The following is a 27,989-nucleotide window of genomic DNA, read 5'->3' on the forward strand; positions in this document are numbered from 1 at the left end:
ATAATCATAACAGATCTTAAACTAATAGAAAGGGTTAAATGACTTGCCAAGTAGTAGCCAATGAGAATCAAGTGCCGGATTTTCAGCTGAGGCCTCTCTTTCCCCGATTGGATGCTACCTTGAAGTTTTGTGAATCCTGTGAAAATCAATCACAACACCTGTAATGTTTTGTCAAGTTAGGGAGGAATAAAAGATGTCAATCTGAAATCTATGAGCACCCTGACTCTGTTACAACCTTGGGCTGCATTTTGGAGAAAAATATACTACAGATCAGACACTCCATCAAAAGATGCATTCATCAATTGGGTATAACACTGTTTACTGTCATCACACAATTTTGTTATTTGTTTTGGCTTAAATTATTAAGACAATTCTATTTACCTCTCCCTCCTCCCTTTGCTTATGTAGACACCCAAGGAAAGACTTAGGATGAGTGTTCTGTAAATGGATTGCCACGGATAATTTAAATGATGCAACAAAAATTAACACTTAGAAGTGTGAGCCCGTAACTTCATTAAATGTAGATTTCAATTGTCGAGGGAAAAGTGTCGTTTCAAAAAGTAAAAAGATTGAGTGACTGGAGTGGTGCTGATGCAATTACAATGCAATGCAATGTAAATCATATTAAACATTTAAAGTCTAAACCACTCCAAGCAATATCAAATACTGCCTGAGAATGTTAAGTAAGCAAGCTCCCTAGTTATTACCAAATCATCCTTAAATGAAAAAGCAGGAATTCAGTAAAGTGAAAAATTATGTAATCACCCAACATATAGTCATTAAACTTTTATTTCTAGTAAGTAATTTTGGAGAGGAAAGGGGATAAAGTATATGAATTAGGAGTGTGGATCACTTGGCTCCCTGTATTAACTATAATGAAGAGAATAATTTGTTCTTTGTCAATACATGTAATGGGCTATAACTTTAAATCCCTTGTGGGGAATAACTCTGTTTTATTGTTTATCTGCAGTGCGAAGGCTCCCTCTGAAGACTTTATACAATATGTCATTCAAGCAGATGAAAAATGCACTCTGTAAAAGTGCTCCCTGCACCTTCTTTGTAAAGAATAGCTTTCAGCAAAAGAAAACTATACAAATATTTGTCATACATTTAGTCCTAAGTAGCACTGACTGTGTAAGCAAATTACGAGCTAAACGTGGACTGCCCTCAATACAGATGGAAATATGGGAATAATCATCTGTAAGAAATGTCATTGCCTAAAATAAAACTTTTGAGATTCTTTGTGAATTTATCCAAAAAATTAAGTGATTTTAGAATTCAAATGGGGACATAGTAGCTTAGCATGGCTTTGAAGAGATGCTCCTGGCCAGATGTTCTGGAAAAGGAAGAATGTTAGGATCTGAGATTGAAAGTAGCATGGTGGTAATAAGGTCATTGTTTAAAGGGAGTAGATCTAATGAATCACACCAGGAATCTAGGGATGCATTATCGAACAATAGAGAGAATGTTCTATCTCTGTCTACAAGTTATGCTTTTAATTATATAAATGAATTGATCTGATGGAATCAACCTAAATACCCATCAATGATAGACTAGATAAAGAAAATGTGGTACATACATACCATGAAAAACTATGCAGCCATAAAAAGGAATGAGGTCATATCCTTTGCAGGGACATGGATGGAATTGGAAGCCAATAGTCTCAGCAAACTAACATAGGAACAGAAAACCAAACACTGCATGTTATCAGTTATAAGTGGGAGCTGAATGATGAGAACACATGAACATATGGGGAGGAACAACACACACTGCGGCCTGTCAGGGGGGTAGGAGAAGGGAGAGTATCAGAAGGAATAGCTAATGGATGCTGGTCTTAAGACCTGTGGATGGGATGACCTGTGCAGCAAACCACCATGGCACATACTTACCTATGTAACAAAGCTGCACATCCTGCACATGTACCCCAGAACTTAAGAGTTGAAGAAAAAAAAAATTGGTCTGAAGCACATTCACATATACGGAAGTCCAGAATCTTGGGTGTGCTAGTCCACGTGCATTGCTATAAAGAATACGTGAAGCTGGGTAATTTAATTCATACAGAAAAGGGGTTTATTTTGGCTTATAGTTCTGCAGGCTATACAGGCAGCATGACAACAGCATCTGCTCCTGGTGAGGGCCTTGGGAAGCTTGCAATCATGGTGAAAGATAAATGGGGAGCAGGAATGTCACATGGTGAAAAATGGATGAGAGAGGGAAGGACATTCTAGGCTCTTTTAAACAAGATCTCATAAGAAGTCACTCATTACCATGAGGATGGGCCAAGTAATTAATGAAGGATCCACCTCCATGATCCAAATACCCCTCACCAGGCTCCAACTCCAACACTGGGGACTCCATTTTAACATGAGGTTTTGAGGGGATAAATATCCAAACTATACGATTCTGTCCTGGCCTCCCAATCTCATGTCTTATCACATCGAAAATATAATCATCCCCTCTTAATAGTTACCCAAAGTCTTAACTGGTTCCAGCATCAAACCAAAAGTCCTATATCCAAAGTCCAAAGTCTCATCTGAGACTCATGTTCCTTTCACCTATGAGCATGTAAAATCAAAACCAAGTCATTTACTTCCAAGAAACAATGGGGGTATAGGCACTGGGTAAGCTTTCCCATTCCAAAAGGGACAAATCATCCAAAAGAAAGGGGCAGTAGGCCCCACATAATTCAGAAACCCAGCATGGCAGACATTAAACCTGAACGCTCCAAAACAGTCCTTGACTTTATGTCCTGTATCCAGGGCACACTGGTGCAAAGGGTGAGCTCCCAAGGCCTTGGGCAGATCTGCCCCTATGGCTTTGCAGGGTACGGCCCCTGTGGCTGCTCTCATGGGCTGAAGTTAAGTGCCTGTGGCTTTTCCAGGCACAGGGTGCAAGCTGCTGGTGGCTCTGCCATTCTCAGGTTTGGAGGGCAGAATCCTCCTCCCCATAGCTAGACTAGGCATGTCTTCCCTGGTGGGACACTGTGGAGGTATTACAACCCCACATTTCCCCTTGGCACGGCCTTATTAGAGGCTCTCTGAGGGCTCTGCCCCTGCAGCATGCTCTGCCTAGGCACCCAGGGTTTCCAATACATCTTGTGAAATCTAGGTGGAAGCTGCTAATCCTTCTTCACTCTTGCTTCTGCACACTGGCAGAGTTAACACCACAGAGAAGCCACCAAGGCTTATGGCTTACACCCCAAGGTGTACTTGGGGCTCTTTGAACTTCAACTGGAACTGGAGCAGCATGTATGTTGGGGATGCCAGGAGCAGTGTTTTGAAGCTGTGCTGGACAGTGGAGTCCCAGGCCTGGTCCATGAAACCATTCTTTCCTCTGAAGCCTCTGGGCCTGGGATGGGAGGGACTATCCTGAAGACTTTTGGAATGCCTTTGAGGCCTTTTAGACTCTTATTTCCTCTTTAGTCATCCTAAACTCTCTAGCACGTGGTTGCTCCACAGTCCTCTTGAATTTCTGTCCTGAAAATGCTGTTTCCTTCTCTTATCAAAAGGCCAGGTTGTAAATTCCCCAAACTTTAATACTTTGCTTCCCTTTAAACCATATATTACAACTTTAAGTCATGTGTTTGTTCCCTGTATCTGATCACAGGCTATTAGAAGCAGCCAGGCCACATGTTGAATGCTTTGCTACTGAGAAATTTCTTCTATCAGATACCCTAAATCATCACTCTTAAATCCTGCCTTTCACAAAGCCTTAGGACACGGGCACAATGCAGCCAAATTCTTTGCTATGACATAGCAAGCATTACCTCTGCTCTAATTCCCAATAAATTTCTCATTCCATCTGAGACCTCCTCAGCCTGGCCTTCACTGTCCATATTTCTATCAGTATTTTGGTCACAACCACTTAACAAGTCTCTAAAAAGTTCCAAACTTTCTCTCAACTTCCTTTTTCTGAGCCCTCTAAATTCTTCCAACCTCTGCCCATTACACAGTTCCAAAGACATCTCCACATATTCAGGTATCTTCATGGCAATGCCCGACTCCTTGTACCAATTTTCCATGTTAGTCCATTTGCATTACTAAAAGGAATACCTGAGGCTACATAATTCATAAAGAAAATTGGGTTACTTGGCTCACAGAACTGTAGGCTGTACAGAAATCATGGCTCCAGTGTTTGCTCCTGGTGAGGGCCTCAGGAAACTTCCAATCATGACAGAAGGCAAAGGGGGAGCAGGCATCTCACATGGCAAGAGAGGGAGCAAGAGAGAGAGGAGGAATTTCCAGGCTTTTAAAACAACCATGTCTCATGTGAACTCATACAGTGAGAACTCACTCATTACCATAAGGATGGCACCAAGCCATTCATGAGAAATCCACCCCCATGATGAAAACACCTCCCACCAGGCCCCACCTCCAACATTGGGGATTACATTTCAACATGAGATTTGGAAGGGACAAGCATCAAAACCATGTAGTGAAGTAAGCTATCTGATTCTTCAAGCCAGAAATCTGCATTAAAAGGGGGGGTCTATAATAATGAGAAGCTACCTCACCATAGGGAGCTGCCAAACTTGAAGTATAAACAACAGATAATTCTGGAATGATAAGGCCTGGGGAAAAATAGAGGAATCAGCAACATCTGTCTAGTAGATGTTATTATGAAATTGCTTTCTCAAGCAAGAAATGTCTACATTTAAATCACAAAATAACTAGGATTGTATATATTTTTCTCCTCAAAATTGATCATGAACATGATATATAGTAACTCAAGTACCAAGTATTAGTATTCTCAATTAACCAAAATAATGAATCCTGATTAATTCATTGATTCATGAACTCAACCAGTATTTATTGAGTACCTTCTGTTTACTTAGCACTTGGATGGTAACAAAAAAGATAAAAACCTTTACTGTCTTGGTGTTATATGCTATCATCTTACTCATCCTAGAGAAACCAGAGTTACTACAATTAGACTTAAGTCAATATGTTTTTTATTATTTTAAGAACTGTATATTAACAATACTTGACTGATTGCTGAAGATTTCATAATTCTCAAGTTCTAAGAACATTCATCCAGAAACAGCAACTGATTACTAACCCTTCTGATGCATTCAGAGCTCATTCATATTTTACAAAGCTAGCTAACAAAAACATTTCCTCCTCAGATCCAGAAGTCCTCTACCTATAAACACAGGAACCACAACGGTGATCAGAAAAAAATAGAACAGATATAACAATAAAGTCTCTCAACTCAGCACCAAAAGCTTTATCTTTTAGGCTAATAGATAATTTTCCTTCTAAATAATCATAATGAAAAGTTTCAGCATCAGCTTGTTAAAAGATTCCTAAAGGAAGAGAGAAAGAGAGAAAAAAATGGAACAAGAGACATAGAGACAGAAACAGGGAAAGAGAGACACATAGAGAGACCAACAAAGGTAAAGACAGAACAAGCCAAGCCCATCACCCCATCACACATATAGCTATAAGAGAATTGGATATAGTTTTAGACCAGTAGGTATTACGGGAGAGGGGGTATCAGACTTTTCAACTGCAAATTAAAAGTAGTCTACCCACACATGCTGAAGTAACAATGGGTATTTATCTGTTAACATAATAATAATGTCAGGAATATTGTTGGTTTCAGATACAGCTGTTCTCAAACCCCAAATAATGTACTCTTGGTTCAGTTTCTCTCATCCTTTCAGTTCAGCCTTCCAGGTTGTTGGCTTCATCCTCAAAGAGGTTCCACCACTGTGGCTCAAGGCCACAACAGCAGCTGCAGACCTTATCTCCCCTCTATTCAAAGTGCAGCAAACCATGAGAGTCTGTTGGCCAGGATTCCTAGGAAGAGGGTCCACTCTATCTTCTTAACTCTGATCAGACCAGGTTCCTCTATGGTCAGAGAGGCACAATGCTCTGACTTAGTTCTATGTCATATATGTTCCTACCTCTTCCCAAAACCGTTTCAAAATTCTTGGGCTGAGCATGCAGGAGGCAGTGACTGTCCATAGAGAAATCAGAGAACAGTTATGAAAAGAGGAAGAAATGGATGCTGAAAGGTCAAAAAAATAATTAACATCCTCTAGAGTTAGAATTTATCTGCATGTAGATAGGAAAACTAAATTAAGTTTCCTTTAAATTTAGGCTCCTTGGAAGGTAAGAAACAATGAAGACAGAGAGATGACTGGATGGAAAAAGAAAGAGATTAAGTTAAGACTATGATATGAGGAGTCAGGTCTGCTGCTTGCACAACTGTGCCTGTGTGAATTATAAAAAGGCAGCTGCTCTGGGTGGACAAATTCAAACCTCACCCAGTCTGAGCAGATGAATTATCAAAAGACATTCCTTCCTATGGCCTTTCTCCACAGCCAGCCAAGTGGAGGAAGCACTGGCAGGGTTACATCACCTCCTTTGACCAAGAACCCTCTTGCAGTACACAAACTGACAATCAGTGGGGTGGCCCTGCCAGGAATCTCTCTCCAGAGGAAAATTAATTGTTATTAAATTGGGAGGAAGTTTTATGTTTTGTACTTTCAGGACACGAAGTTTTGAAGAAATAAAAGCATTGCATGAGACCTGATATTTGGGCATCTGGGGACCTGCTAGGCTATTACAGAGGTATGCATCATGTTCTGCCAAATCCAAGACACCACTGACAGTAAGATGTACCATTGATTACCGTGTATAGCACTGAGAATGAAAACAAAGCTGGCAATTAGACTGTGGCTTAGTACTTATTGTAAGATGCAACAAACTATCACAGATATTAAAAAAGAAAAAGTACTGATATGGTTTGGCTCTGTGTCCCCACCCAAATCTCATCTCAAATGTAATCCCCACTTGTCAAGGGAAGGCCCTGGTGGAAGGGGACTGGATCATGGGGGCTGTTTCCCCCATGCTGTTCTCATGATAGTGAGTGAATTCTCATGAGATCTGATGGTTTTATTAATGGCAGTTTCCCCTGCTCTCCCCCTCCTGCCACCTTATAAAGAAAGTGCTTCCCCTTCACCTTCTGCCATGATTTTAAGTTTCCTGAGGCCTCTCCAGTCATGTGAAACTGTGACTCAATTAAACCTCCTTTCTTTATAAATTATGCAGTCTCAGATATTCTTTAGAGGAGTGTGAAAGCAGACTAATACAGGAAACTGGTACTGGTAGAGTGGGGTACTGTTTTAAAGATAACCTGAAAATGTGGAAGCGACTCAGAAATTAGATAACAGATGAGGACTAAACTCTGATTTTTCTTATCTGGCCCAAATTCCTATATAACGAGTCTGGGGACTCAAACCCTACAAATCATAAATTCTCATCAGATGGGTTTTATTTAACCCTGTATATAGTGACTTACTTTCCCATCTTACTCTGGCATAACAAGGAAGAAAATCAAAATGTTTTACCTCAAAATGTATTTCCTTGCTATACCTTGAAATTGCCCTGTGAAGTCTCTTGTGGGAAAAATCCACATTCTATAGAGAATCCCCTTTCTCTCTTTTTTTTTCTTTCCTTCCTTTCCAGATCCAACAGATAATCAGCTAACAGCCAGGCACCCTTTTAAGGCAGGTAAGAAGCATTTTACAACGTGTTCTCTCTGAAGTCTGCTATCTGACAGCTTCTTCTGCACAATAAAACTTGGTCTGCGCAATCTTTTATCTTAACCTGAACAGTTCCTTTCTACTGATCCCAGGTCTTCAGACAGACTTAACAAATTGACAACCAGAAAATGTTTAAATTTACATATAGCCTGGAAGCCCCCGCTTTGAGGTGTCCCGCCTTTCTGAACCAAACCATGTATTTCTTAAATGTATTTGATTGATGTCTCATGCCTTCCTAAAATATGTAAAATCAAGCTGCACCCTGACCACCTTGAGCACATGTTCTCCAGACCTCCTGAGGGCTGTGTCACGGGCCATGGTTACTCATATTTGGCTCAGAATAAATCTCTTAAAATACTTTACAGAGTTTGACTCTTTTTGTCAACGCAGGCAGAGGCTGGAACAGTTTGGAGGGCTGAGAAGAAGACAAAAGACAGAGATATGGGAAAGTTTGGAACTTCCTGGAGACCTGTTGAATGGCTTTGACCAAAATGCTGATAGTGATATGAACAATGAAGTCTAGGCTGAAGTAGTCTCAGATGGAAATGAGGAACTTGTTGGGAACTGGAGTAAAAGTGACTCTTGCTATGCTTTAGCGAAGAGACTGTAGACATTTTTCCCCTGCCCTAGAGATCTGTGGAACTTTGAACTTGAGAGAGATGATTCAGGGTATCTGGTAGAAGAAATTTCTAAGCCACAAAGCATTCAAGGAGTGACCTGGATTATTCTGAAAGCATTCAGCTTTATGCATTCACAAAGCCATGGTTTGAAATTGGAACTTGTGTTTAAAAGGGAGGCAGAGCATAAAGATTTGGAAAATTTGCAGCCTCACCATGTGGTAGAAAAGAAAAAACCATTTTCTAGGGAGGAATTCAAGCCTGCTGCATAAATTTGCATAAGTAAGGAGAAGCCAAATGTTAATAGTGCAGACAATGGGGGAAAATGTCTCCAGGGCATGTCAAACATCTTCCTGACAGCCCCTCCCATCACAAGCCCAGAGGCCTAAAAGGGGAAAATGGCTTCATAGGCAGGGCCCAGGGCCACCACTGCTCTGTGCAGCCTCAGGATTTGGTGCCCTGTGTCCCAGCCACTCTGGCTTCAGCCATGGCTAAGGGTTCAAGGTACAGCTTGGGCGGTTGCTTCAAAGGGTGCAAGCCCCAAGCTTTGGTGGCTTCCACATGGTGTTGGGCCTGCAAGTACACAAAAGACGAGTGGAGCAGTTATAGTAGTACGAAAATGGACTAATGCAAGTATGGATATTAGCACTAATAAAATATGATTTAAAAAAGAAGGCAAGAAGACCACCATCAATGAAAATAAAGCATCTTTTAAATTAGGCAGGCAAAAGTTGCAAATAAGTACGGAGTATGATTCTAGTCTTCAAGAAACATTAAATAATTAATCAAACTAGGGGGCAATGAAAGGCCTAAAATGAAATTCAAACTCCTGCGTGTTGGATAAATGTGAATTCTTCCAAGGAGAAGTGTAACAACTTTCATCAGACAAATTCTCATCAGAAAAATTTCTCTGTGACTCTAAGAAGTTGAAAAATCACTCCTATAAATAGTCAGAGCAAATTATTTTGAAAATATAACCATTTAAGTCACAGGTAAACCAGATGTTTAACACCAAACGCAAAAGAGGAGGAATTAGAGTCCTTCTGTAACAATGACAACATCAACAATGATGGGTGATATTTACTGCATGCTTATTGTTTGCCTCACCACTATTCTATGGCTTCTCTGTATATCATCTCATTAATATGTTTAGATTACAGTAGAAATTATATTCCCAAATGGAAGTTACAGGAAGGCTTCACTAAGTTATAACCATGGTAGTTTTCTTTCAGACCCTGGAACTCTTCATGCTCACTTTCTACCTTGGGGCCACTGTACACATGTTAGATATGAGTTCTAAATTTCAAAGAATCAGTATGTCAGTATGTTCAATTCTTTGCCTTCTACTTTTAAACTTAACTTCCTCCTAAAGCAAACTTTTTTGATTACCTGCTCCACCCTGACTTATTTCAATCACCTGCTCCATCCTGACTCATTCCGATTACCTGCTACCTGCTCTGCCCTAACTTATTCTCCATCCTGCATAACCATTTTTCCCACCAAAACACTCATCCCGTCACTCTCTTTAAATTAGCCAATCAGAATTAGTTTAGCCTGTACGGTCTAACCCTAGCCAATAAGGGAATGACACAGCAGCACCGGGGCCACGTGCATCAGGGATAAGAACCCAATCCCCTCCCTTGTCCAAGTGTGTGCTCACCATTGCTCCATCTGTAAGGGCACACCCTTCTATAGAAGTAACTTCCCTTGCTGACAATTACAAAGAAAATTTTGTATTTGAGTGTTATTTCTTTTGCGGCACCAAAGCTTTATTTATAACAATCTGGGGGCTCTCCCACAATTACATTCCCCTCTGGGGACGGTCTCTGGTTCTCTCTTGTGAGGAGGTGTGCCCCACCCCCTTGCAGCAGCCTCAGGGGTGAGAAATCAAGACCCAACCAGTGCAAGGAATAACCCAAGCTCTCAGCAATGCAAAAATAAATAAATAAATAAATAAATAAAATAAATAAATAAAATAAAATAAAAATGACCAGCAGCCTAGCTTAAAGGATCCTCACATACTGCGGCAACAACTCTGTGCACAGACCAAGGAAGGAGAAGCCACGGGAGCCAGTAAAGTATTTCCTTGGTGGTCAGGACTAAGGAAAAAACCATAGGGCAGTAAAGCATTCCTTGGTTAGGACATACCAAGAAAAGACAAATTGCAGGGGTGGTAAAGCATTCTTTAGTTGGGACTAGGGAAAGAAAGCCATGGGGGGTCAGTGAACTATTCCTTAGTTGGGATGTCTTGGAGGTTAAAAAGAGGTGAGAAATCCCCATAGTAGGGGGTTGAAAGACAGAAAGAGGTGAGAAATCCCCACAACAGGGTGTTGAACCTCAGAAAGAGGTGAGAAATCCCCAGGAGGGAGGGTTGAACCTCAGAAAGAGGTGAGAAATCCCCATGAAGGGAGGTTGAACCTCAGAAAGAGGTGAGAAATCCCCATGTGGGGTTCGAACCACAGAAAGAGGTGAGAAATCCCCACGACAGGGGGTTGAACCTCACAAAGAGGTGAGAAATCCCCAGGAGGGAGGGTTGAACCTCAGAAAGAGGTGAGAAATCCCCATGAGTGGGGATTGAACCTCACACAAACCTCCAGTAGTAAGAAAAATATTCAGAACTCTCCTTTCCTTTCTTTTAAGGGGAAGAAAGAGTAGCTCCAATCCCGCCAGTCCCTCAAGGGGAAGGGGAAGGAGAGGGGAGAACAGCAGCATTAGCAGCTGGCAGAGGCAGGGAAAGAACAGCAGAGAGGAAGGGGGGGAGGGAAAACAAGGAGAGGGGAAAGAGAGAGAGAGAGAAGCAAAGAGAGAGGAAGAGACAGAGAGACAAAGAGGGAGTCAGAGAGAGAGACAAAGAGAGGCAGAGAGAGAGAGGAAGAGACAGAGATGAAGAGGGAGTCAGAGAGAGAGAAAGAAAGTCAAAGAGAGAAAGAAAAAGAGAGATATAGTAGTAAAAACACTGTACCCTATTCCTTTAAAAGCCAGGGTAAACTTAAAACCTATAACTTCAATTGATAACTGAAGATCTTCTCCGTGACCCTGTAACACTTCAACACCACCTTGTTGTCAGTATAAACAAGGGTGTAGCCCAAAAGCACTAAGGCCACTGACAACCCGCAGCCTTCCTATCAAAAATCCTTAACCCAGTAACCCGCGGATGGCCCAAATGCATTTAGTCTGTAGTGGCAACTGCTTTGCTAGCAGAAGAAAGTAGAAAAAAGACTTTTAGAGGGGACCTCATTACGAGCACACCTTACCAGTTCAGAACTATCCTAAGTCTAAAAAAAAAGCAAAAGGTAGCTTACTAACTCAAAAATCTTAAAATATGGGGCTATTCTGTTAGAAAAAGATGATTTAACATTCACCATTGATAATTCCCTTAACTCACCAGGTTTCCTAACAGGAGATGTAAATCTTAATTAATTACCATACAAAGGTCCAACCTGACCTAGGGGGAACTCCCTTCAGGACAGGAGGATAGATGGTTCTCCCAGGTGACTGAGGGAAAAAGACACAATGGGTATTCAGTAATTGATAGGGAAACTTTTGTAAAAGCAGAGTTGGGAAAATTGCCTAATACTTGGTCTGCCCAAACGTGGGAGCTGTTTGCACTCAGCCAAGCCTTAAAGTACCTACAGAACCAGGAAGGAACCATCTATACCAATTCTAAGTTAATTTGGACTAAACAAGGTCTTAGTAAGAGCAAAGGATCATTGAAATCCCAAACTTACAAGGTTTTCAAAAAAACTAAAGATTGCTAAAAGTTAACAGTGTAACATGTATTATCCTAACTTCTAATCTTGTGGCCTTAGGCAGTCTACTCCACAGATATAAAGGAAGTTCACTTTGGAAAAGACTGGTTATCATCTTTGGAAAAAAAATGGGGGGCGAGAGAGTTTATGTAAAAAGAATGATTAACCGGTTGTTTAAAGAAAGGGATGTTAGAAAAGGCCTTTGACAAAATTCAACAGCCCTTCCTGCTAAAAACTCTCAATAAACTAAGTATTGATGGGATGTATCTCAAAATCATAGGAGCTATTTATGACAAACCCACAGTCAATATCATACTGAATGGGCAAAAACTGGAAGCATTCCCTTTGAAAACCGGCACAAGACAGGGATGCCCTCTCTCACCACTCCTATTCAACATAGTGTTGGAAGTTCTGGCCAGAGCAATCAGGCAAAAGAAAGAAATAAAGGGTATTCAATTAGGAAAAGAGGAAGTCAAATTGTCCCTGTTTGCAGATGACATGATTGTATATTTAGAAAACCCCATCATCTCAGCCCAAAACCTCCTTAAGGTGATAAGCAACTTCAGCAAAGTCTCAGTATACAAAATCAATGTGCAAAAATAGTAAGCATTCCTATACACCAATAACAAACAGAGAGCCAAATCATGAGTGAATTCCCATTCACAATGGCTTCAAAGAGAATACCTAGGAATCCAACTTACAAGGGATGTGAAGGACCTCTTCAAGGAGAACTACAAACCACTGCTCAGTGAAATAAGAGGACACAAATAAATGGAAGAACATTCCATACTCATGGATAGGAAGAATCAATATCATGAAAATGGCCATACTGCCCAAGGTAATTTATAGATGCAATGCCATCCCCATCAAGCTACCAATGACTTTCTTCACAGAATTGGAAATAACTAAAGTTCATATGGAACCAAAAAAGAGCCTGCATTGCCAAGACAATCCTAAGCAAAAAGAACAAAGCTGGAGGTATCACACTGCCTGACTTCAAACTATACTACAAGGCTACAGTAACCAAAACAGCATGGTACTGGTGCCAAAACAGAGATATAGACCAATGGAACTGAACAGAGCCCTCAGAAATAATACCACACATCTATGACCATCTGATCTTTGACAAACCTGACAAAAACAAGAAATGGGGAAAGGATTCCCTATTTAATAAATGGTGCTGGGAAAACTGGCTAGCCATATGTAGAAAGCTGAAACTGGATCCCTTCCTTAAACCTTATACAAAAATTAATTCAAGGTGGATTAAAGGCTTAAATATTAGACCTAAAACCATAAAAACCCTAGAAGAAAACCTAGGCAATACCATTCAGGACATAGGCATGGGCAAGGACTTCATGACTAAAACACCAAAAGCAATGGCAACAAAAGCCAAAATTGACAAATGGGATCTAATTAAACTAAAGAGCTTCTGCACAGCAGAAGAAACTGCCATCAGAGTGAACAGGCAACCTACAGAATGGGAGAACATTTTTACAATCTACCCATCTGACAAAAGGCTAATATCCGGAATCTACAAAGAACTTAAACAAATTTACAAGAAAAAAATCAAACCCCATCAAAAAGTGGGTGAAGGATATGAAAAGACACTTCTCAAAAGAAGACATTTATGCAGCCAACAGACACGTGAAAAAATGCTCATCATCACTGGCCATCAGAGAAAAGCAAGTCAAAACCACAATGAGATACCATCTCACACCAGTTAGAAGGGCGATCATTAAAAAGTCAGGAAACAACAGGTGCTGGAGAGGATGTGGAGAAATAGGAACAGTTTTACACTGTTGGTGGGACTGTAAACTAGTTCAACCATTGTGGAAGACACTGTGGCGATTCCTCAGGGATCTAGAACTAGAAATACCATTTGACCCAGCCATCCCATTGCTGGGTATATACCCAAAAGGATTATAAATCATGCTGCTATAAAGACACATGCACACGTATGTTTATTGCGGCACTATTCACAATAGGAAAGGCTTGGAACCAACCTAATTGTCTATCAATGATAGAATAGATTAAGAAAATGTGCCACATATACACCATGGAATACTATGCAGCCATAAAAAATGATGAGATCATGTACTTTGTACGGACATGGATAAAGTTGGAAACCACCATTCTGAGCAAACTATCACAAGGACAGAAAATCAAACACTGCATGTTCTCACCCATAGGTGGGAATTGAACAATGAGAACACTTGGACACAAGATGGGGAACATCACACACCAGGGCCTGTTGTGGGGTGGGGGGAAGGGGGAGGGATAGCATTAGGAGATATACCTAATGTTAATGATGAGTTAACGGGTGCAGCACACCAACATGACACATGTATACGTATGTAACAAACCTGCAGGTTGTGCACATGTACACTAGAACTTAAAGTATAATTTAAAAAAATAATAATAAATAAAAATAAAGGGATGTTAGCTACAAGTCAAAAAGTTGAGGCATGTCGAAGAATTGTCCATGAAAGTTGTGAAAAAAAAATGTTTTATAAAAAGGAATTTATGCAAGTAATGTTGTATAATTTTAAAATAATTAGGCCTCCTGAATGTAAAACTATTGAAGAAACAGTTTATGTGCAAGATGTATAAGGAAAGTAAAAATATACTTTTGGTAAAAGGATTATAAGGAGGCATAAGAATGTGGATTTTTATCTACAATAAAAGGTTAAAAAAATTTGTTTTGAAGGGTTAAGCAAGTTTTAAAACATTAATTGTAAAGGAAATTCTGCGTGTAAACATATTGGCTAAAGTTAAAAGGCTATCATCCAGTTTTTCTGTGAACTGGATGTTAAAATAAAAGCACAATGGGTTTTTCTTAAAGCACTAACCTGCTCTTTAACAAAAATTAGAAAAGGTTAAAAAGAGTCTATAAAAACCTTACCTTAAGGTCAGACATTAAAATTGGATAAATATGTCTACAAGGTTTTACTAAAATTGAGTTTAACATTAATAGCACACTAATGTAAGGGTGTAATTTAGCTTAACTGGTATAAAAATCATACAGGAAGCATTGTCAAATATAAAATGGTGTTTGGCTTTCTGTGGTCTAAAAACTAATAAAAATAGGTGCTAAAGGAAATTTCTCAGTAAGAACACACCAAGGACTATAAAGTCCACTGCTGATGTCCCCGAATTTTTTTTTAAAAAGATCAATTTCTGAGAAATTTTATACTTGGTTTATCTTCCACTTTCCTTTCCCTCAAAACTAAAAGTCTTTTAGCATAGGTACCACCCCTAGAATTTCTGGTAAACCAGCACCAGCCTGAGGATGACATTCTCATCAAAGGGTAGAAAGAAAGAAAACTAAAGCCAGCCTGGGAAGGACCCTACCTTGTGCTGCTAACCACTGAGACTGCTGTTCATACAGCAGAAAGGGGATGGACTCACCACACCCGAGTCAAGAAAGCGCCACCTCCTCCAGAGTCGTGGGCCATGGTCCCAGGGGAAAACCCTACCAAACTAAAGCTAAGAAAAATTTAACTCTCTTTCATCTATTTTATTACTCTTTCTTCTTTCCTCACTCTATTGCTGACCATCTAGTTATAATATAACCAAGTCAATTTTGCCACAAACTATTGTATTTAATGCTTGCCTTGTTATACTCTGTGGGAACTCGCCAAGTCAAAGGCAGCTCTCTACTTCAGAAAAGTACCTCTGTCCCTCTTGACTCTCCTCAGACTGGGCCTTAGTAAATTGGGACCATTTAATCCGGGGAGATTTCGATAAAGACCCCAGTGTCAATGAGGAGTCTTGCCCCCTAACGTAGAGCTTTTATGCTGTAGTTGGTCCAACGTTCTGTGGACCACTAAAGAGCAAGGATGGACTGCCACAACTGGTTTTTGTAATTTCCTAAAACCATACATTCATTTTACTAGAGGATTGTAGACGTTAAAGACTTAAAACAAACTTTGGCAATTAAGATAGGATACCAAGATGCAAATGCCTGGTTGGAATGGATCAAATATTCCACCTGCACACTAAACAAAAGCAATTGTTATGCTTGTGTGCATGGCAGGCCAGAGGCCCAAATTGTCCCCTTTCCACTAATCTGGTCCTCCAGTCGACCAGGTGTGGGCTGCATGGTAGCTCTTTTCCAGGATTCTACAGCCTAGAGTAACAAGCCATGCCAACCTCTCTGCTATATCCCAAAGGCCAGCACCCTGTGGGTCAGCCCCCGAGGGCCATCCAGCTTCCATCTCCCAACACTACATTCACTTCCTATCTCTCATGACAGGGAGGAAACTTAGCATTCCTTGGGGACCTGAAGGGATGCAGTGAGCTTAAGAATTTCCAAGAGCTTATCAATCAGTAAGCTCTTGTTCATCCCCGAGTGGATGTGTGGTGGTATTGTGGTGGACCTTTACTGGACACTCTGTCAAATAACTGGAGTGGCACTTGTGCTTTAGTCCAATTGGCTATCCCTTTCATCCTGGCATTTCATCAACCAGAGGAAGGAAAAAATAAGACATCATAAAGTGAAAGAAGCCCCTTGTGGGTCTTTTGACTCTCTATTTAGACACAGTTTTATTTGATATCTATTTAGACATCTATTTAGATACAATTACAGTCCCATAGTTAATACCAGATCAATTTAAAGCCCCAAATCAAATAGCTGCAGGATTTGAGTCAATATTTTGATGGATGACAATTAATAAAAATGTAGATTGGATAAACTACATCTACTACAACAAACAGCAATTTATTAACTACACTACAGATGCTGTTAAAGGAATATCTGAGCAATTAGGGGCTACTAGCCAGACGGCTTGAGAAAATAGGATAGCCTTAGACATGATATAGCAGAAAGAGGAGGAGTTTGTGTCATGATTAAAACTCAGTGTTGTACCTTCATCCCAAACAACACTGTCCCTGATGGAAGTATAACAAAGGCATTGCAGAGTCTGACTGCTCTGTCCAATGAGTTAGCCAACAACTCAGGGGTAAATGACCCCTTTACAGGATGGCTAGAAAAGTGGTTCGGTAAATAGAAAGGAATAATAGTCTCAATTCTTACTTCCCTCGCAGCCGTAATGGGTGTACTTATTCTTGTTGGGTACTGTGTCATACCATGTATCCAGGTGTTGGTGCAGAAGCTCATAAAAACAGCACTTACTAAAACCTCCCTTAACTATCCTCCACCTTATCCGGAGAAGCTTTTTCTTTTGGAAAATCAAACAAAACAACTAAGCCAAGACATGTTTAAAAAAGTTTGAAAGAAAGAGCTGTAAGAAAATGCAAGAGGAGGGGTTGTTAGATATGAGTTCTAAATTTCTTTTCAAAGAATCAATATGTCAGTATGTTCACTTCTTTGCCTTCTACTTTTAAACTTAACTTCCTCCTAAAGCAACCTTTTTTGATTACCTGCTCCATCCTGACTCATTTCAATCACCCTCTCCACCCTGACTCATTCTGATTACCTGCTACCTGCTCCACCCTAACTTATTCTCCACCCTGCATAACCATTTTTCCGGCCAAAGTACTCATCCCGTCATTCTCTTTAAATTAGCCAATCGGAATTAGTTTAGCCTGTGCATCTAACCCTAGCCAATAGGGCAATGACACAGCAGCAGGGGCCACGTGCATCAGGGATAAGAACCCCTTCCCCTCCCTTGTCCAAGTGTGCGTTCACCATTGCTCCACTTGTAAGGGCACACCCTTCTATAGAAGTAACTTGCCTTGCTGAGAATTAAAAAGAAAATTTTATATTTGAGTGCTATTTCTTTTGTGGCACCAAAACTTTATTTATAACACACACTATTCCCTTTGGCTAGAATGTTCTTCCAGACTCTACCTGCAGACTTTCCATTTTTCAAATCTCAGCCCTTTCTCAAGGTAGCATTGCTAAATTACTTAAAGTAGGTCTCTCCTTTTCATTTTCTCATGGACACCTTTTCCTTTCCTTCATAACATTTGTCCCAACCCAAACATGTATTTATTTGTATGTTTGCTTAAAATGACAAGCATTAGCATTTATTTCAATTTACAGTGTGAAGACAATATTCCAAGTGCTTGGAGTCTAGCATCTCATTTTAGCCTCACAACACAAAACGAGATATATAATCATTTTATATGCATGGAATCAGAAGTACTAGATTATGCAGTTTTAAGAAGGTGATTCAGCTAGTAAGTGGAGATGCTGGGATTTGAACAGCCTAACTCCACAGGTGTAACAACTTGATTAGTGTCTACATCATTAGGTGTAGAGATCTCATGACAGCAGAAGATGTCTTGTTTCTGTATAGTAATATTCTAGGCCCCTAACACAAAACCTGGCACATGTTCATAGTAGACTTATCAAAAACATTTGTTTAATAAATGAGCATAAAGATGAATTAATAATTAAGGGTAATGTTGCAAGAATTAAATAATTCAGAAAAGTTTAAAGGAAAGAGCTTGACATTGAGGGTATGCATCCATTCTTTCCCTATAAATTAAAACTGTCACTGTTCACTTGTAATGATGGGCACTTTGGTTTAACTCATAGAACACCAGTTTTCTTTGCCAGTATAGAGGCACCAGACTAGACGAAATGTGAAATCCTTAGGGTGTGTGAATATGATATGCCTACCTATAAATGCCTCACCCCACCCAGCCCAGTCACATAGATCCTTGTTGGACTGGCTGCATGAGGAAGAAAGTTGCAATGTGGTCTTTAACTATTTATCCCATAGAATTTAGCGCCACAGGAGGCCTCAGGAACCCTTATCAAAATTTTCCATGGGATCCCCTAAGATGCTTCTCTACTAATAAGATGGCAATGAGGTGCAAAGCAGTTCTTTAAGCTACTGGTGACAGATTCCTGTAGGACATAATAAATTCCTCTTCAAAGGTTTTAGCCTGTAAATTGTTAAGTATAATGAGTTCTGAGATCCTCTCCAAGAAATCAATGTATCAGTATGTTCTGCTCCTCTGTTCTTTGTTCTTCATTTTAAAGTTTAACTTCCTCGTTCTTTACATCTCCTTGCCCCTAGTTTCAGTAAACAACCCCCTCCTAGCCTCTATCACCTGCTCTGATCTTAGTCACCCTTGGTCACCTACTCTGTTCTTAGTCATCCTGAATCACCTGTTCTGTAACCATCCTTCCTGCCAAACTACTCACCCTGCCACTCCGGCTCATACTCCTGCTTTCTTTAAAATAGCCAATCAGAATTAGCTTAGACTGTGTGGTCCAAACCTAGCCAATAGGGGAACAACACAGCAGTAGGGGCTACCTGTGTCAGGGATAAGAACCCCTTCCCCTCCCTTGTTTGGGTGTGCTCTCGCCATTGCTCCATCTGTGAGACGCACCCTTCTATAGAAGTAAAATTTCTTTGCTGAGAAAATTCATAGTACAGTGCTATTTCTTTTGCAGCACTGAAAATTTATTTCCAACAAATTTGGGGGCTCATCTAGGATTCCCATTCTCCTCTGGGAAAGGGTCTTCTTTTGCCTCTCCTATGAGAAGGTGTGCCCCACTGCCTTGTTGTGGCGGCCTCGGGGTAAGGAATCAAGACCCACCTGGTGTGATGAATAAAGCTGGACTCTCAGCAATGCAGGAAGAAACAGGCTGGCAGCTTGGGGAAAGGATTCTTACATACCCCGGTGACCAGGTAACTCTGTGCACAGACCAAGGTAAGAAACATCGCAAAAGCGGCAAAGTATTTTCTTGGTGGTCATGGCCAAGGTAAGAAAAGCTGCAGAGGCAGTGAAGTATTCCTTGGTTGGGACATACCAAGGCAGGGAACGTCACAGGGGTGGTGAAGTATTTCCTTGGTCGGGGTGTCCCGGAAGTTAAAAAGAAGTCAGGAATCTCCACTGGGGGGATTGAGCCTCACCCCAAAAGGGGAGAAATTTCCAGTAGGAGAAATTGAGCATCACCCCAAAAGGCAAGAAATTTCCAGTAAGGGAAACTGAGCCTCACCCCAAAACCATCAAGATGTGAAATACCCCAAGTAAGGTAAGAGATAAAAAGGATAAAGCTAGCAACAATAATACTCCCCCTAATAATCCCCTAGGCCTAATGTTAAAGTATTAGAAGGATAAAACCAAAAACAAGAAAAAGCAACTGCTGTTTCAGAACATTCTCCTATCCCTGTTGTCCCCCTCCTTATAACCCTGCCTCTTGGGAATCGTCCCAAAAGCCCACTTACTACCAGCCTGAGTATCCTTTCCTAAAAGGACTTCAGTGTGAGACAGAGCAATGTAAAAAGGATAGTCAGAACTTTCCCCTCTTTTTGGGAGAAGAAAGAGGCATAATCCATAGAGCTGCAACGGGAGCCCAGGGATGTGAACGCCCTCCTGGCCAAAATATTCCTACAGCAGATCAAAAATTTCCCACCCAAGAGCCCCAGTGGGACAATAACAATGCAGCCAACCAAGGAAATATGCAAGACCTTAGGGAATAGATAATAATGGGCATTAAAGAATCAGTACCCCGAACCCCGAATCTTACCCAAACATTTCATATACAGCAAGGGGAAGATGGAGGGCCTATAGAATTTTTAAACAAAGGAACAAATGAGAAAATATGCTGGTCTAGGTCTTGAGGATGCTCTTGGGCAGGGAATGTTAAAACTTCATTTTGTCACTAACAGTTGGCCAGACATTAACAAGAAATCACAAAAGATAGAGAGCTAGAAAGATAAACCTATAGAAGAGCTTCTGAGAGAAGCCCAAAAAGTATATGTAAGAAGAGATAAAGAAAAACAAAAGCAGAAGGCAAAAATTCTGCCGTCAATCATATAACAAAGTACGCAGGGGGCCAGAACCTATAAAGAACCTAGACCTCCATTCTCCAGGCAACATGAAGGGTACAAGAGAGTAAAGCCAGGAGACTCAAAGGTAGGAAAAAAAAATCTTAGAGGGAAAAAGACTGACAGAGGGAACAGAGGGAGTCAGGGAGAGAGAGAGATAGAGAGAGAGAAAGAGAGACAGAGAGGCAGAGAGAGAGAGAGGGAGAAAAAAGAGAGGCAAAGAGAGAGGGAGAGGCAAAGGGAGAGAAAGAGGACAAAACAAATGTTTCAGATTAAAAATAGGTCACTTCAAAAGAGAATGTCCCAAAAGGGAAAAAGAACGAAAGTCATATATAAAAGCAAATCAGCTAATATTAGATGCCTGTTAATTCTGGGAGCAGGGACAAATCTATTAGGAAAAGATTTAATGTTAGAATTAGGCTTAAGGCCTACAAATCAATCATGGAAAATTCCTCCCCTCCCTAAACCTGCTCACCACTGCAGACAAAGAACACATTTATCCCAAGGTATGGTCAGTAGATGGGAATCAAGGAAAGTTACAGATTCCTCTGATTCGTGTTAAATGAAAAACCCCTGGGGAAGTAGTAAAGCGAAAGCAGTGTACCCCATTCCTTTAAAAGCCAGGGTAAATTGAAAACATATAATTGATAATTGAAGGTCTTCTCTGTGATGGGCTTCTTTAAACCCTATATGTCTCCCTATAACATTCCAATACTGCCTGTAAAGAAGCCAGATGGGTCATACTGGTCAGTACAAGACCTTACAGCTATTAAATAAATAATCCAAACTACACACCCTGTTGTTCCCAATCCTTATACTATTATCAGTAGGATCCCAAGCAGTCACCAGCGGTTTATAGTAATAAATTTAAAAGATGCCCTCTGGGTTTGTCCATTAGCAGAGGACAGCCGGGACCTATTTGCCTTTCAGTGAGAAGACCCTCACTCTGGTCAAAAATAGCAATACCGACAGACAGTCTTATCCCAAGGGTTTATGGAGTCTCCAAATTTATTTAGTCAAATATTTGAACAAGTCATTTAATTAACAAAGGTAAATGGAAAATTGAGCTTGAATGGATTGAAGGCATCATATCCTTGCCTCTGCCGGAGACTAAACAAGAACTTAGAAAATGTTAGGATGAGTCAGTTACTGTCATCTATGGATAGACTTTTTTGCCTTAAAAACAAAACCCTTATACAAAAAGCTCACGAAAGACTGGCTAAACCCCCTCATTTGGCAATTACCAGAAATCCAATAGGTGGAAAGATTAAAACATCTATTACTAACTGCCCCTGTCCTAGTTTTACCCTCCTTAAGCAGCCATTCCATCTTTTTGCCACTGTAAACAAGGGTGTAGCCTTAGAAGTACTTACCCAAAAGTGTGGAGGCCACTGACAACCCGTAGCCTTCCTATCAAAAATCCTTAAGCCAGTAACCCACAGATGGCCCAAATGCATTCAATCTGTAGCAGCAACTGCTTTGCTAACAGAAGAAAGTAGAAAAATAAGTTTTGGGGGAAACCTCGTTGTGAGTACACCTCACCAGGTCAGAACTATCCTAAGTCAGAAAGCAGAAAGGTGGCTTACTGACTGAAGAATCTTAAAGTATGAGGCTATTCTGTTAGAAAAAGATGATTTAACATTAACCACTGATAATTCACTTAACCCAGCAGGTTTCCTAACAGGGGATCTAAATCGAAAGAGAGAGCACACGTTTAGTTTTAATTAATTACCATACAAAGGTCCGACCAGACCTAGGAGAAACTCCCTTCAGGACGGGACAACACTTTATAGATGGTTTCTCCCAGGTGACAGAGGGAAAAAGATACAATGGGTATTCAGTAATTGATAGAGAAACTCTTGTAGAAATAGGGTTAGGAAAATTGCCTAATAATTGGTCTGCTCAAACGTGTGAGCTGTTTGCACTCAGCCAAGCCTTAAAGTACTTACAGAACCAGGAAGGAACCATCTATACAGATTCTAAGTATGCCTTTGGAGTGGCTCATACATTTGGAAAAATTTAGACTGAACAAGGTCTTATTAATAGCAAATGCCAAGACTTGCTCCACAAGGAGTTAATCACCCAAGTATTAAATAACCTTCAGCTGCCAAAAGAAACAGCTATTGACCATGTCCCCGGACTCCAAAAAAGCCTTTCTTTTTAAAGTCAAGGAAATAACCTAGCAGATCAGACAGCCAAACAGACTACCATTTCTTAGCTGTACAACTGGCCTGCTTTGCAGCTAGGTAAAATCTAGGACACATGGAGTTAAATGCTAGAATAAGCCAGACCTTATCTGCACTTCTCTCTAGGTCTTAGGTTATACACCTATCACATAATTAAAATCCCAAACTTAAAAAGTTTTCAACAAAAGTAAAATTTGCTAAAAGTTAACAGTGTAACATGTATTATCCTAATTTCTAATCTTGTAGCCTTAGGCACTCTAGTCCACAGACATAAAGGAAGTTTGCTTTGGAAAAGAACGGTTATCATCTTTGACATTAAAAAAAGGATAATTTATGTAAAAAGAATCTTGTATGGTAAATTCTTGTCCTAAAGTAAATTAACTGGTTGTTGGGAAGAGATGTTTATAACAAGTCAGAAGGTTAAGGCATGTCAAAGATTGTCTGTGAAAGTCATGAACAATGTTATGAAAGGAAATTTGTTCAAGAAATGTATAATTTAAAAGTAATTAGGCCTCCTGAATGTAAAACTATTGAGGAAACAGTTCATGTGCAAGGTGTGTAAGGAAAGTAAAATATACTTTTGGTAAAAGGGTAATAAGGAGGCATAAGAATGTGGATTTTTACCTACATTAAAAGGTTAAAAAATTATTTTGAAGGTTTAAGCAAGTTTTGAAACGTTAATTGTAATGGAAATTCTGTGTGTAAACATATTGGCTAAAGTTAAAGGGGTATCATCCAGTTTTTCTGTCAACTGGACATTAAAATAAAAGCACAACAGGTTTTTCTTAAGGCACTAACCTGCTCTTTAACAAAAATTATAAAGGGTTAAGAAGAGTCTATAAAAATCTTACCTTATGGTCAGCATTAAAATTGGATAAATATGTCTACAAGGTTTTATTAAAATTGAGTTTAACATTAATAACACACTAATATAAAGGTGAAATTTAGCTTATCTGGTATAAAATCATACAGGAAGTATTGTCAAATATAGAATGATGTTTGGCTTTCTTTGATCTAAAACCTAATAAAAATAGGTGCTAAAGAGAATTCACAAGGAAAATGGGTACTGCCACACCACACACAGAAATGTTATCCAAACCCCTTATAAGAAAAATCTTGTTCCAGCTGCATCAAGGGACCCATTGGGAGCTCCAAGCCATGCGTGATTCAGTCCTCAGTGTTTATGAGTGTACAGGAATTTATACCCTGGCCAGTTACAGACAGTTGCTTAGTATGTAAGAAAATGAATAAACAAACTATAAATAGATTACCCCTTGGGGAAAGGAGTCCAGGCTTAAGACCATTCCAAAGTATCCAGATTGATTACACAGACATGCCTCCAATTGGTCGTCTAAAGTATTTATTAGTAATAGTAGCTCACCTCACTCATTGTGTAGAAGCTATTTCCTTTTCAAGTACAACTGCTAATAATGCAGTTAAGGCATTATTTGAAAATATTATACCCAAGTTGAGATTAATAGAAAACATTGATTCAGATAATAGGACTCATTTCACTGCACATGTCATTAAGAAATTAGCCCAGGTACTGGATATAACATGGGAATATCATACTCCCTGGCACCTACCTTTATCAGGAAGAGTGGAAAGAATGAACCAGACTATAAAAAAAGCCACCTAACCAAATTAGTCTTAGAGACTCGGTTTCCATGGACTAGATGCCTTCCCATTGCCCTGTTGAGAATCTGAATAGCTCCTTGGAGAGATGTTGGCTTATCCCCTTATGAAGTGTTGTACAGGTCGCCCTGTTTGCATTCCACTGATTACATTCCCACGTTAAAAAAAAAGATCAGTTTCTCAGAAATTATATACTTGGTTTATCTTCTACTTTCTCTTCCTTCAGAACTAAAGGTCTTTTAACACAGGTGCCACCCCTAGAGTTTCCAGTACACCAACATCAACCTGAGGACCACATCCTCGTCGAAAGTTGGAGGGAAGGAAAACTCGCACTGGCTTGGGAAGAACCTTTCCTAGTGCTTCTAACCACCGAGACTGCAATTTGAACAGCAGAAAGAGGATGGACTCATCACACCTGGGTCAAAAGAACACCACCCGCTCCAGAATAATGGGCAGCTATTCCAGGGCCAACTCCAACCAAGCTAAAGCTTGGTTTGATCCTCTTACATTGCATCTCTTTCTTTTCCCCTTCTATTGCTAGACCTTTAGTTAGTAATGTAACTAGGTCAAGTACACCCCAAACTGTTACTTTTGATGCTTGCCTTGTGATGCCCTGTGGAGATTTGCCAAAACAGAGGTAACTCTCCACTTCAGAAAAGTATCTTTATCCTTCCTAGCTCTCCTCAGGCTGGAAATCTGTTAACTGGGATAAGTTAGTTTGGGAAGAGTTTGACGAAGATTCTAGTATGAACTGGGAATCTTGTCCTCCTAGAGCAGAGCTTCTCTGCCGAAGTTGGTCCAATGCTCTGTAAAATACTGAAGAGCAAGGATGGACCACCCCAACTAGTACTTGCAGTTTCTTAAAACCATATATTCATTTTACTGATGGAGTTAACCCTCCCCATTCTCAGCTGAACCAATGTAATCCAGTACAGATTACCATCACTGCTTCCCAGAGTTCTTCCCCTTCATTAAGCTGTTTCTATGGTATTGGAGCAGAAGTCTCAGGGAAGGACCCCATAGGATCCTTTGCAATGCACTTCATTGCCTCCTCACTTCCTGCACCCACTTCTCCCTCTCCTTAGTTCTCCAGTAACCAAACCTTCTCTCATTATATACCCAATGATAAAACCAAAGTAATTGTTGTACAGGTTAAAGATTCAAAACAAACCATAGCAACCAAAACAGGGTATCAGGATGCAAAGGCTTGGCTGGAATGGATTAAATATGCTGTTTGCAGGCTAAACAAAAGCTCCTGTTACACTTGTGTGACAGGCAGGCCAGAGACCCAAATTGTTCCCTTTCCACTTGGGTGGTCCTCTCACAGACCGGGCATGAGCTGCATGGTAGCTCTCTTCCAGAACCCCACAGCCTGGGGTGATGAGTCATGCAAGACTCTTTCACTGCTGTTCCCTGAGGTCAAGAGCCATGCGGGTCAGCCCTGAGGACTATCCAGCCTCCAGCCCCTGATATTAACTTCACCTCATGCCTTTCACGGCAGGGGGACAAGTTAGCATTCCTTGGAGACTTAACAGGGTGCAGTGAAACCAAGCCTTTTGAAGAGCTTACCAATCAGTCTGCCCTTGTTCATCCCGAGCAGTTGTGTGGTGGTATTGCTGGGAACTATTAGCTGGGTACACTGCCAAGTAATTAGAGCAGCACTCGTGCTCTAGTCCAATTGGCCATCCCTTTCACTCTAGCATTCTGTCAATATGATAAAAAGAAAATTGTAAAAGAAGTGCCTCACATGGGTCCTTTGACCCCCCTGTTTATATAAACACTATTGGAGTTCCATGAGGAGAACCGGATGAATTTAAAGCCCGAGATCAAATAGCTTCAGGATTTAAGTCAATATTTTCACGGGTGACAATAAAAACATAGATTGGATAAATTACATCTATTATGATCACCAGTGGTTTATTAATTATTCCACGGATGCTGTCAAAGGGATAACAGAACAATTGGGGCTCACTGGCCAGATGGTCTGGAAAAACAAAATGGCCCTAGATATGATATTAGCCATAAAAGGTGGTGTTTGTGTTATGATTAAAACTCAGTGTTGTACCTTTATCCCAAGCAACACTGCCCCCACTGGGGGCATAACAAGAGCCTTACAAAGACTTACTGCTTTATCCAATAAACTAGCTAAACTTCTAGAGTTGATAACTCTTTCTCAGAGTGGCTGGAAAGGATGGTTTGGTAAACAGAAAGAAATCACAGCCTTAATTCTTCTCTTGCAGCCATAGTAGGTGTACTCGTTCTTGTTGGGTGTTGTGTCATACCACGCATCCGTGGGCTAGTACAAAGACTTACAGAAGCAACACTTACTAAAATTTCCCTTAGCTCTCCTCCACCTTATTCAGATCAGTTTTTTCTTTTATAGGATTAAGTTGAACAACAAAGCCAAGACCTGTTAGAAAAGTTTGAAGAGAAAGTACTATGAAAATTGAAAAGGGGGAAATTGTAGGATAATAATAACAAATTCCTGTCCAAAGGTTTTAGCCTGTAAATTGTTAAGTATAATGAGTTTTGAGATCCTCTCCAAAGAACCAATGTATCAGTAGGTTCAGCTCCCCTGTTCTTTGTTCTACATTTTGAAGTTAAACTTCCTCATTCTTTATGTCTCCTTGCCCTTAGTTTCAGTAAACAATGCCCTCCTAGCCTCTATCACCTGCTCTGACCTTAGTCACCCTTGGTCACCTACTCTGTTCTTAGTCATCCTGAGTCACCTGTTCTGTAACCATCATTCCCACCAAACTGCTCACACTGCCGCTCTGGCTCATACCCTCGCTGTCTTTAAAATAGCCAGTCAGAATTAGCTTAGACTGTGTGGTCCAACCATAGCCAATAGGGGAATGACACAGCAGTAGGGGCTACCTGCATCAGGGATAAGAAACCCTTTCCCTCACTTGTTCAGGTGTGCTCTCGCCATTGCTCCATCCATGAGATGCACCCTTCCATAGAAGTAAAATTGCCTTGCTGAGAAAATTTATGTTCGAGTGCTATTTCTTTTGTGGCACTGAAAATTTATTTCCAACATTCCTAACAGTACAAACACTTGGAATAACTAGCTCCTTTCTCCCTTCCCCTTTTCCAGAGGCAGTAACACCTCCAATATGTACTTGCAGATTGGCATATATCATCCTTCCATTTTAACCCATTCAAGGACTCTTTAGAAACCATCAACAAAGGTTATTCTCTAAGACATATGGCATAGGTCAGGGGCTAGCAGATGTTTTCTTTGAAAGATTACATAAACATCCCATGCTCACAGGCCATATGGTCTGTCACACCTATTCAACTCTGCCATTCTAGCATGAAGGCAGCCATAGACATATGTAAACAAATGGATGTTATTGTGTCTCAATAAAACTTTATTTATAAAAAGGGCCAGATTTGGCCTATGGAGCTGTAGTTTGCTGACTCCTGGGAATAGAACTTATTTAATTAATAATTGCCTTAGTTAAATTTTCATCTTATTTCAGATAATTTCTATC

The 27,989-nt window shown here is 40.4% G+C and overlaps 2 long non-coding RNA genes across 2 annotated transcripts; one reads left to right on the forward strand and one right to left on the reverse strand.

Moving 5' to 3' along the window:
• Positions 1-46: 46 nt before the first annotated feature.
• Positions 47-19,604, reverse strand: LOC134735483 (uncharacterized). Its single transcript, XR_010118654.1, has 3 exons — positions 19,437-19,604; positions 1,584-1,671; positions 47-136 (listed from the first exon to the last, which is right to left on the reverse strand). It is a non-coding gene; the product is annotated as an uncharacterized lncRNA (long non-coding RNA).
• On the forward strand, positions 18,839-27,906 carry LOC134735482 (uncharacterized). Its single transcript, XR_010118653.1, has 2 exons — positions 18,839-19,550; positions 24,719-27,906. It is a non-coding gene; the product is annotated as an uncharacterized lncRNA (long non-coding RNA).
• Positions 27,907-27,989: the final 83 nt, after the last annotated feature.

Source organism: Symphalangus syndactylus, chromosome 21, assembly GCF_028878055.3.
Source record: "Symphalangus syndactylus isolate Jambi chromosome 21, NHGRI_mSymSyn1-v2.1_pri, whole genome shotgun sequence".
NCBI lineage: Eukaryota > Metazoa > Chordata > Mammalia > Primates > Hylobatidae > Symphalangus > Symphalangus syndactylus.